General features: G+C 39.4%; 1 protein-coding gene across 15 annotated transcripts in view; it reads right to left on the bottom strand.

Moving 5' to 3' along the window:
- The window catches only part of LCOR (ligand dependent nuclear receptor corepressor), a 133,971-nt gene that overhangs the window by 15,050 nt on the left and 111,671 nt on the right, over positions 1-7,250 (bottom strand). The gene's annotated exons all lie outside the window — the stretch shown is intronic.

The following is a 7,250-nucleotide window of genomic DNA, read 5'->3' as shown; positions in this document are numbered from 1 at the left end:
GGAGACACCTGTGACACCCTTGGGTAAGTGACTGCAAAATCATTTTCAACTCTTGGACTCAATGAGATATACACGGGGACTTAACACACTCCTCCTGCAAGCTGCAGACTTGGCAGCTCACGGGGAAGTCAGGAGGTCCCTGCTGAAGGACTCCCCCAGGAGGTGCCTAGTGTCCAGGTCCACCCAGTGTTACTAACTGCTGTTACTATGTGTTACAGGATACAGTCTGGGGGACACTGGACAGCAGTCTACCCGGTGCTAGTTGTGTGACTTCGGCCAAAACACTGAACCGTTTTAGAGCTTAGTAGAGCACCTGCCCCATCGACCACTTAAGACAGTTGCAAAAGAAAACCTACAAAGTTTACACAAATACCAGTTACCATTATTGTTAGCCAATCACATTAAACATGCTTCAGTGAAAATAACTCAGAGACCAGAAATGTACATTAATACTTTCTTACAACCCCACAAAATGGATTTTCTAGACAATCAAAGTTTATCCTTCAAGCAAAAAACATTAAAAATTTTAAGTATTTTTGGTGGAAGTCTTTAAAAAATGGTCTCTTCCTCTGAACATAATTTATTCTTTCTTAATGACTCAAGGGTCATTACCATGTACACTAATATTGAAGCTTGGCTATTATTTTTATTATGCTGAATTGAAATATATTGATAGCTTTGGGAGTCACTCAAGTAGGTAAATCTACTGCTTAAATACAAAAAAGTCAGGTGGCAGTCTGTATTTTATTAAAAATCTTTCTTCTGCCTGGCTTCCAAAGAGCAGCTATGTTTAGAGTCTCGTTTTCACCTTTAGCTGAAAACTTCTGCTCACTAGCTGAGAATCCAAATCTCAAGTGCTAGACTGGTACCTTACGTGAAAACAAACAAGCTCTGAATGAAGGCTAGAGGAAGAGTTTTGTAAGTAAACCACAAAGATTTCTTGACAACTTCAACTGCTCAGAATCCTTTATTTCTGTTTTTGGCTCTTGGATGTGTTCCTGATATTTCTGAGACAGGTAGCTACAAATAAGTGGGATATTAACAGCCTTTTCAATGCATCAAAGAATATATCCTAAGTACATTTTAGCAATACAAGAAAGGGGGGAAAAAGTTGACAAAGATCTATGAGAAGGATTAAGAAATATCTTGGCATCTTATTGTAGAAAAGAATGAAGAGATAAATGGTAAAGTCTGAAAATCTTCTGAAACTGCTTCATGCCTGAGGCAGTTCTCTGGAAGCAGGATTTGTGTTCGGAGTTAACAACATGCCTTGACATTCTTGAAATCAAGGAGTGTGTGCCCAATAAAAGTACAGAGTGCTCTCAAAAAAAACTGAGGAGGCACTTTCTTCTAAAGTGATGCTCAGAGAGAATAAAAAACTGAATAATGATTAATCTACAGATGATACTTCCTTTATGGTTGTGAAACTTGGATCTCCTGCTATCCCATATGTCTCAATAAATTAATAGTGATTTAATATTTTATTTACCCCTGACTGATGTAAGATCTTCCAAGTCAGCTCTGAAGCAATGACCATGGCAATGTGGCTAGTCCTCAGGGACAAAGTAGACAGCCAGCCACCTGTTGGTGTTAGCTATTTCTCAGCATTATGGCAGGTGGAAGTGGTGTCTTCGCAACTAAGGCATACTGGAGACACATGGTTAGTACCCACTTAACTCTAACCTGGAACAATGCAATACAGCATGTGGAGGCTGAAAAACAGCATCAGCGAGGTGGACACAGACCATCCCAACCTTAAAAGGCATTTACAACAGTGGTTTGGGATGCTCAGGAGATGAGCAAACATTAAAACTGTAAATGGCAACCTTGCTTGTGAGAAAGAGACATCAACAAAGGGTCGTTTTGTGTGTACATTCCTGGGAAAAAGGATTAGGGACAATGTACTGGTAAACCACAGGTCACCAGAGGAAGCAGGAGGGATCCTTGGCCACCTCAAAACTATCATCCTAGAGTGACTGTATCCTTTCCTGAAATTTGAAGCCACAGTGGTTCGTAAAATTCTCTGGCAATGATAGGGGTCTTGTGCATTTACCCCGCAATTTGTATCTGTTACTGACTTAGTCTTGTCTTTGTCTTGGCTTTCCAAGAAGATGTAAACTACCTGCGGGTAGGTAGGGGTAACATTTCATGCTTTTCTGTTTTCTCTTAGCAAAAAAAGAAGGGGAGGGAAAGGGAGCATCAAGGATGCTTCTTGGGTTTTCATTGTGAGCAGTACCGTTTACTGAGATAGGAACACAAACAACAAAGCTGGCAACTGCTGACTGTAGGGGTTTATGTGTCTGAAGACTTCTGAGCTGAAATGTTTATAAGATTCTGAATCTGTCTGGTAGGCAACCAGGGACACAGGACTGTGCCCACCAGGAGCTTCACCTGAATCTGGGAACCTTCGCATTAATACCAACCTCTGTCCAAGTGTCATTAAATGGGCCCTGTTATAATACCTAACTTTACAACTACAGTAATAAAATTACTTTTGACTGCACTGCTCAATTACCCAGCTTCCTACCTTATTTGACTTTCTCTGGAAACTTCTTCAATAAAATCTGTGTTTAGTTTTCTTTTCACATCTCTCAACTATTTTGTTTTAAAAACTAACATCAACTTTCTGAAGTTTAATTCTATTATTCTTTTTTCATATTTTAAAGAAATGGATGCTGGCCAGCTTTGCCTGAGTTTTAAATAGCTGGTCTCTACCTTTGCTTCTATTCAATTCTTCCCATAGTCTCAGGCCTTCAATAGAGCCTAAATACAGCATTTGCCCTGATTACTTTTTAAAGAGCAAATAAGGAAATCAGAGAGGGCCGAGTTTGTCCTACAGACTACTCATGCAAACCCGACCTAAGCAGAAGCACTATGTTTTATTATTAGTTCAGTGATTATAGCTGACATCATAGTATGCCCATCACACCTGACTATATTAGAGTTTTAAAATAACAGTAAGTCATCACAGATTTTGAAATCACTTGCTTGATTTCACATTTCTTCTGTTCATCAACAGGACACTAATAGTTAAGTCAATTTTTCATCAGTCAGAAACACTTCACCACTACCACGAAAGAGCAGTGAGATCCTAGGGACTGGTAAATGGAAAGGAGGGCTATAGAAGAGGACAACTACCGGGATTAGTGCTGAGTTTCTCTACTTACTGAGAAATGGCCTGTGTGACCTTGAACACTTTGTCTTTCGACGCCCAATTCAATGCCTAATTCTTAAGGGCGTGGCAGAAGGATAAGATAATATTCATAAAAACTTTGAAACGCAGTTTAAGAATGATGTGTTGTTTCACAATCTTATCTTTAATGATTTACTCAATGACATTTTTCTAGATCAGAAATTAGACAGAGCTGAATCTGCCTACTTTGTCAATACCGCCACACTTAAATTTACAAAGGATAACATTCCAGCGGTTAATATAAATGGTTGATGGTCCAGGCCTAGGTTCTCTTAAGGTAAAAGGTCAAATAAACAAGAGATGTGGCAGAGAGCTGAAATGACAATTTTAAGAGTCTAGAACGTGGAACTGAGGGATTCAGGTAGTCTCTCAGTATCTGCTCTAGAACTACCGATGGCAAAGGCAACATCACTGATGACCAAAATATGTTCTTTTTGACTGAAAAAAGACCAAGAGGGAGAGAGTGAACGATGTCTGGATGAGAACTAATCTTAAAAGGAGAAAAAGATAATCCCAGGAAACCAGAAGGGGAGAGAAAGCTTGAGACAACAGTTTAGACTGAGTGACCAAACAGTCAAGAGCTGTAAATCAAGTTGGCTCGATTTTTCTTTAAATACAAGAAAACACCAAAACGCACTGCTAGCCCTGCTTAAAGAGTTGTAATTTTTGCCAGATCATAGTCTGAAATTATGTTTCCTAATTCTTTACTTCTAGTCCTTTAAGCACTGAAAATATAAGTATGTTCAAGGGCCTGGATAAGTCTGCTGACAAGTACTCATCCTTTACTGGGAAGTGCATCTACCTCTGGCTATTTCACACTGTGTATCTTCCATAACTGGATACAGGGATACACTAAGGTTTATGACAAAATTGTGTGTGCTTCTTCTGTGTGTAGTGGAGAAGATAAGCCTGGGGTATGGAGGTCTTTTTCACTATTCAAAAGGCCATGTACAGTTGTATGTGTAAACTACTGAACAATCAAATTTTCTTTCCCAGAACTGAACTGGGAGAAAAAGTAAAAGGGTAATTAATAAGCCTGGTGTGCTGCAGTCCTTGGGGTTGCAAAGAGTTGGACATGACTAAGCGATTGAACTGAAGCAAGAAACAGTAAAAGTGGTAAGTGAGAAATAAAGTTCTTAAGCTCACAGAAAGTGGCCTCTTAAAATCAGGCAGCTTAATACCTGATTTCCAGGTGGGTGAAATCCTATGAAAGTAAAAGACACTTACTCCTTGGAAGGAAAGTTATGACCAGTCTAGACAGCACATTAAAAAGCAGAGACATTACTTAGCCAATGAAGGTCCGTCTAGTCAAGGTTATGGTTTTTCCAGTAGTCACGTATGGATGTGAGAGTTGGACTATGAAGAAAGCTGAGCACCGAAGAATTGATGCTTTTGAACTGTGGTGTTGGAGAAGACTCTTGAGAGTCCCTTGGACTGCAAGGAGATCCAACCAGTCCATCCTAAAGGAGATCAGTCCTGAATATTCATTAGAAAGACTGATGTTGACGCTGAAACTCCAATACTTTAGCCACCTGATGAGAAGAGCTGACTCACTTGAAAAGACCCTGAGGCTGGGAAAGATTGAAGGTGGGAGGAGACAGGGATGACAGAGGATGAGATGGTTGGATGGCATCACTGACTCAATGGACATGAGTTTGAGTGGACTCCAGGAGTTGGTGATGGACAGGGAGGCCTGGCGTGCTGCAGAGTCAGACACAACTGAGCGACTGAACTGAAATCCTAATTATCTAAATTTGGACTTAGAATTTAGATGGATTTAGACAGAAAATGATTTCAAAATTGGCGTTAAAGAGAGATCAGAACGGTGGGGGATGGTGTATGTGTTGGGTGAGGGGTCAAATCCAAGATGTATCTGTGTCTTTTCACCCTGTAGGAGTACTCAGAGAGTCCCTCTTGCTGATGGCAACACGGCATCTTGCTCAGGTGTGAAGTGGACGAATAGTTGAGAACTACTGATTTAAAACAAGACATGCAATCCCTTTCTGACAGCTAAGTTTACTGTGTTCTTAACCAAGTTTACTAAAAACAGGGCAGAACAGAGGCTCAAAACATTATGAATACTGTAAACTAGGGAAAAGAAGTAATTCAGAGAGTGGTTACTGGATAGTTTGCTAGTTTTTCTGTATCTCAGGGTTTAATAAAAGGCTATTATTTGGGGTACATATATTAATAGGAGCAGTTTAAGGCTTATATGTTGTATTTTTTATGTCCTGTAAATTCAGCTAGATTGTCAACTTTATTACAATAAAAAATATAATATATCAAGGAGATCCTCATGTTCACTCTTTAACATATTTCACCCTAGAAGCAAATGTACATGGGAAGCCAAAATATAATCAGAAAGTTACATTGGTGAGTCAGAAGTCAGAACAAGGTGTCATTAGCCACAACAGTCCAATGCCTCCGTCTCCTCTCTAGGAATTTATCAGGCTCACAAAATTAACAGTTCTACCAAATTACTTACTTCTGAAAAATTTTTATCTGCCATCCCCCTCCACCATATTGATTTTTGTTTCTATAGTCCTAGTTATGGCTCTGCATGCAAGACTAAATATATTACTAAATACATTACTTTTGTTAGTGAGTGAAGTTGCTCAGTCATGTCCGACTCTTTGTGACCCCATGGACTGTAGCCCACCAGGCTCCTCCATCCATGGGATCCTCCAGGCAAGAATACTGGAGTGGGGTGCCATTTCCTTCTCCAACTTTCGTTAATTAATATAAACAAAAGAAGGGAGGGGTTCAGTGGCAGTGAAAGACAGGGGACTTTGGACTAGATGGCATATATTTTAAAAACGATAGTTTCTGGACATAGGGGAAGAAATATCCTTAAATGATATACCTAAATACTCATTTGATGAGAACACAAACCTAAATTATTAATGAGTATTATAACTACAAATTCTTAGAAGACACTTTAAAATAGACTTCAGAAAATAATACAGTAATTACAGACAAAGAAGACAGATCTCTGCTCAGGGCTGATTTGAACTGAAAGTGTCTGTCCCTAGACTCGCGGAGTTACCGAAACCAGATTAAAGAGAGATCTGATCTGAACAGCATACTTGACATTTTAGGTCAGGATACATGAGAGCTTACGACAAGTCAGCAAGTCTGGCCTAGTTCTCTTTTTTTTTTTGTCTTTGTATCTGTCAGGTAGGGGATTACAATCTATGTTGTTCTGTGGGGGAAATTGCTCTTCAACTTCCTTAAAATGACTAGGACGATGACAGACTAAAAAAATACCATTGTTTAGGCAGAATAGAGAGATGCTCACTCCCCGAGTGAGAGAAAAGGCACTGTGTCACGACGCTCTGTTCAAGGCAGGTGAGGGGAAAGAAACACCTGTCAAGACCCAACAGTGACCAAGAACCCTGTATGGTTTCCCTGGAGTGGAACTGAGAGGAGTCAGTCTAGACAAGATTTCCAGTACTGTTGGAATGTATTTCTTTTTAACACCAATAACCTCTAACAAATCCCAAAACGATCACCTTGCAGGGCAGCATGTATGCAGAGGGAAGACTAGAGGAGGCATGGGGAGCTGACACACACAGAAAGCAAAAGGACACGACAGAGTCCTGCAGCACAAATGCTTTTCCCTCTGAACAAATAAAGTGCTAAGTTTTCAACATATATACCCAGTTTCTTTTTGAGTGAAAGGAAGAGAGGAAGTAGCAGATTACATAAATATCCAAATAAGCAGTTATCTAGTATTTTTGTGATTTTTATGGGATCGTCTGTATCTTTTCTCATGTTCTCTTGCAGTTCTTTGTCTCCATGCCTGAAACCATATAAATCTGTGGTATAATCCTTAAAAGTGGCAAGTTCTACTTTTGGTGTCATACAATAAACCACTTAAAATTGACACAATGATGGCACTCCTAAGTATTAACCAATTATGTAAAGGACATAGACAACTTTGCAAAATGTAAAAGGATTTAAGATTTAAAACGATTCCTAAGGTATCTTATACAAACTTTAGTGTTATTTCTTATTTGTTCACTTCATGACTGCTAGAGGAGGTATATACATTTTA

This window comes from Bubalus bubalis, chromosome 23 (assembly GCF_019923935.1).
Source record: "Bubalus bubalis isolate 160015118507 breed Murrah chromosome 23, NDDB_SH_1, whole genome shotgun sequence".
Taxonomy (NCBI): domain Eukaryota; kingdom Metazoa; phylum Chordata; class Mammalia; order Artiodactyla; family Bovidae; genus Bubalus; species Bubalus bubalis.
This window is presented reverse-complemented; position numbering and strand designations above follow the sequence as displayed.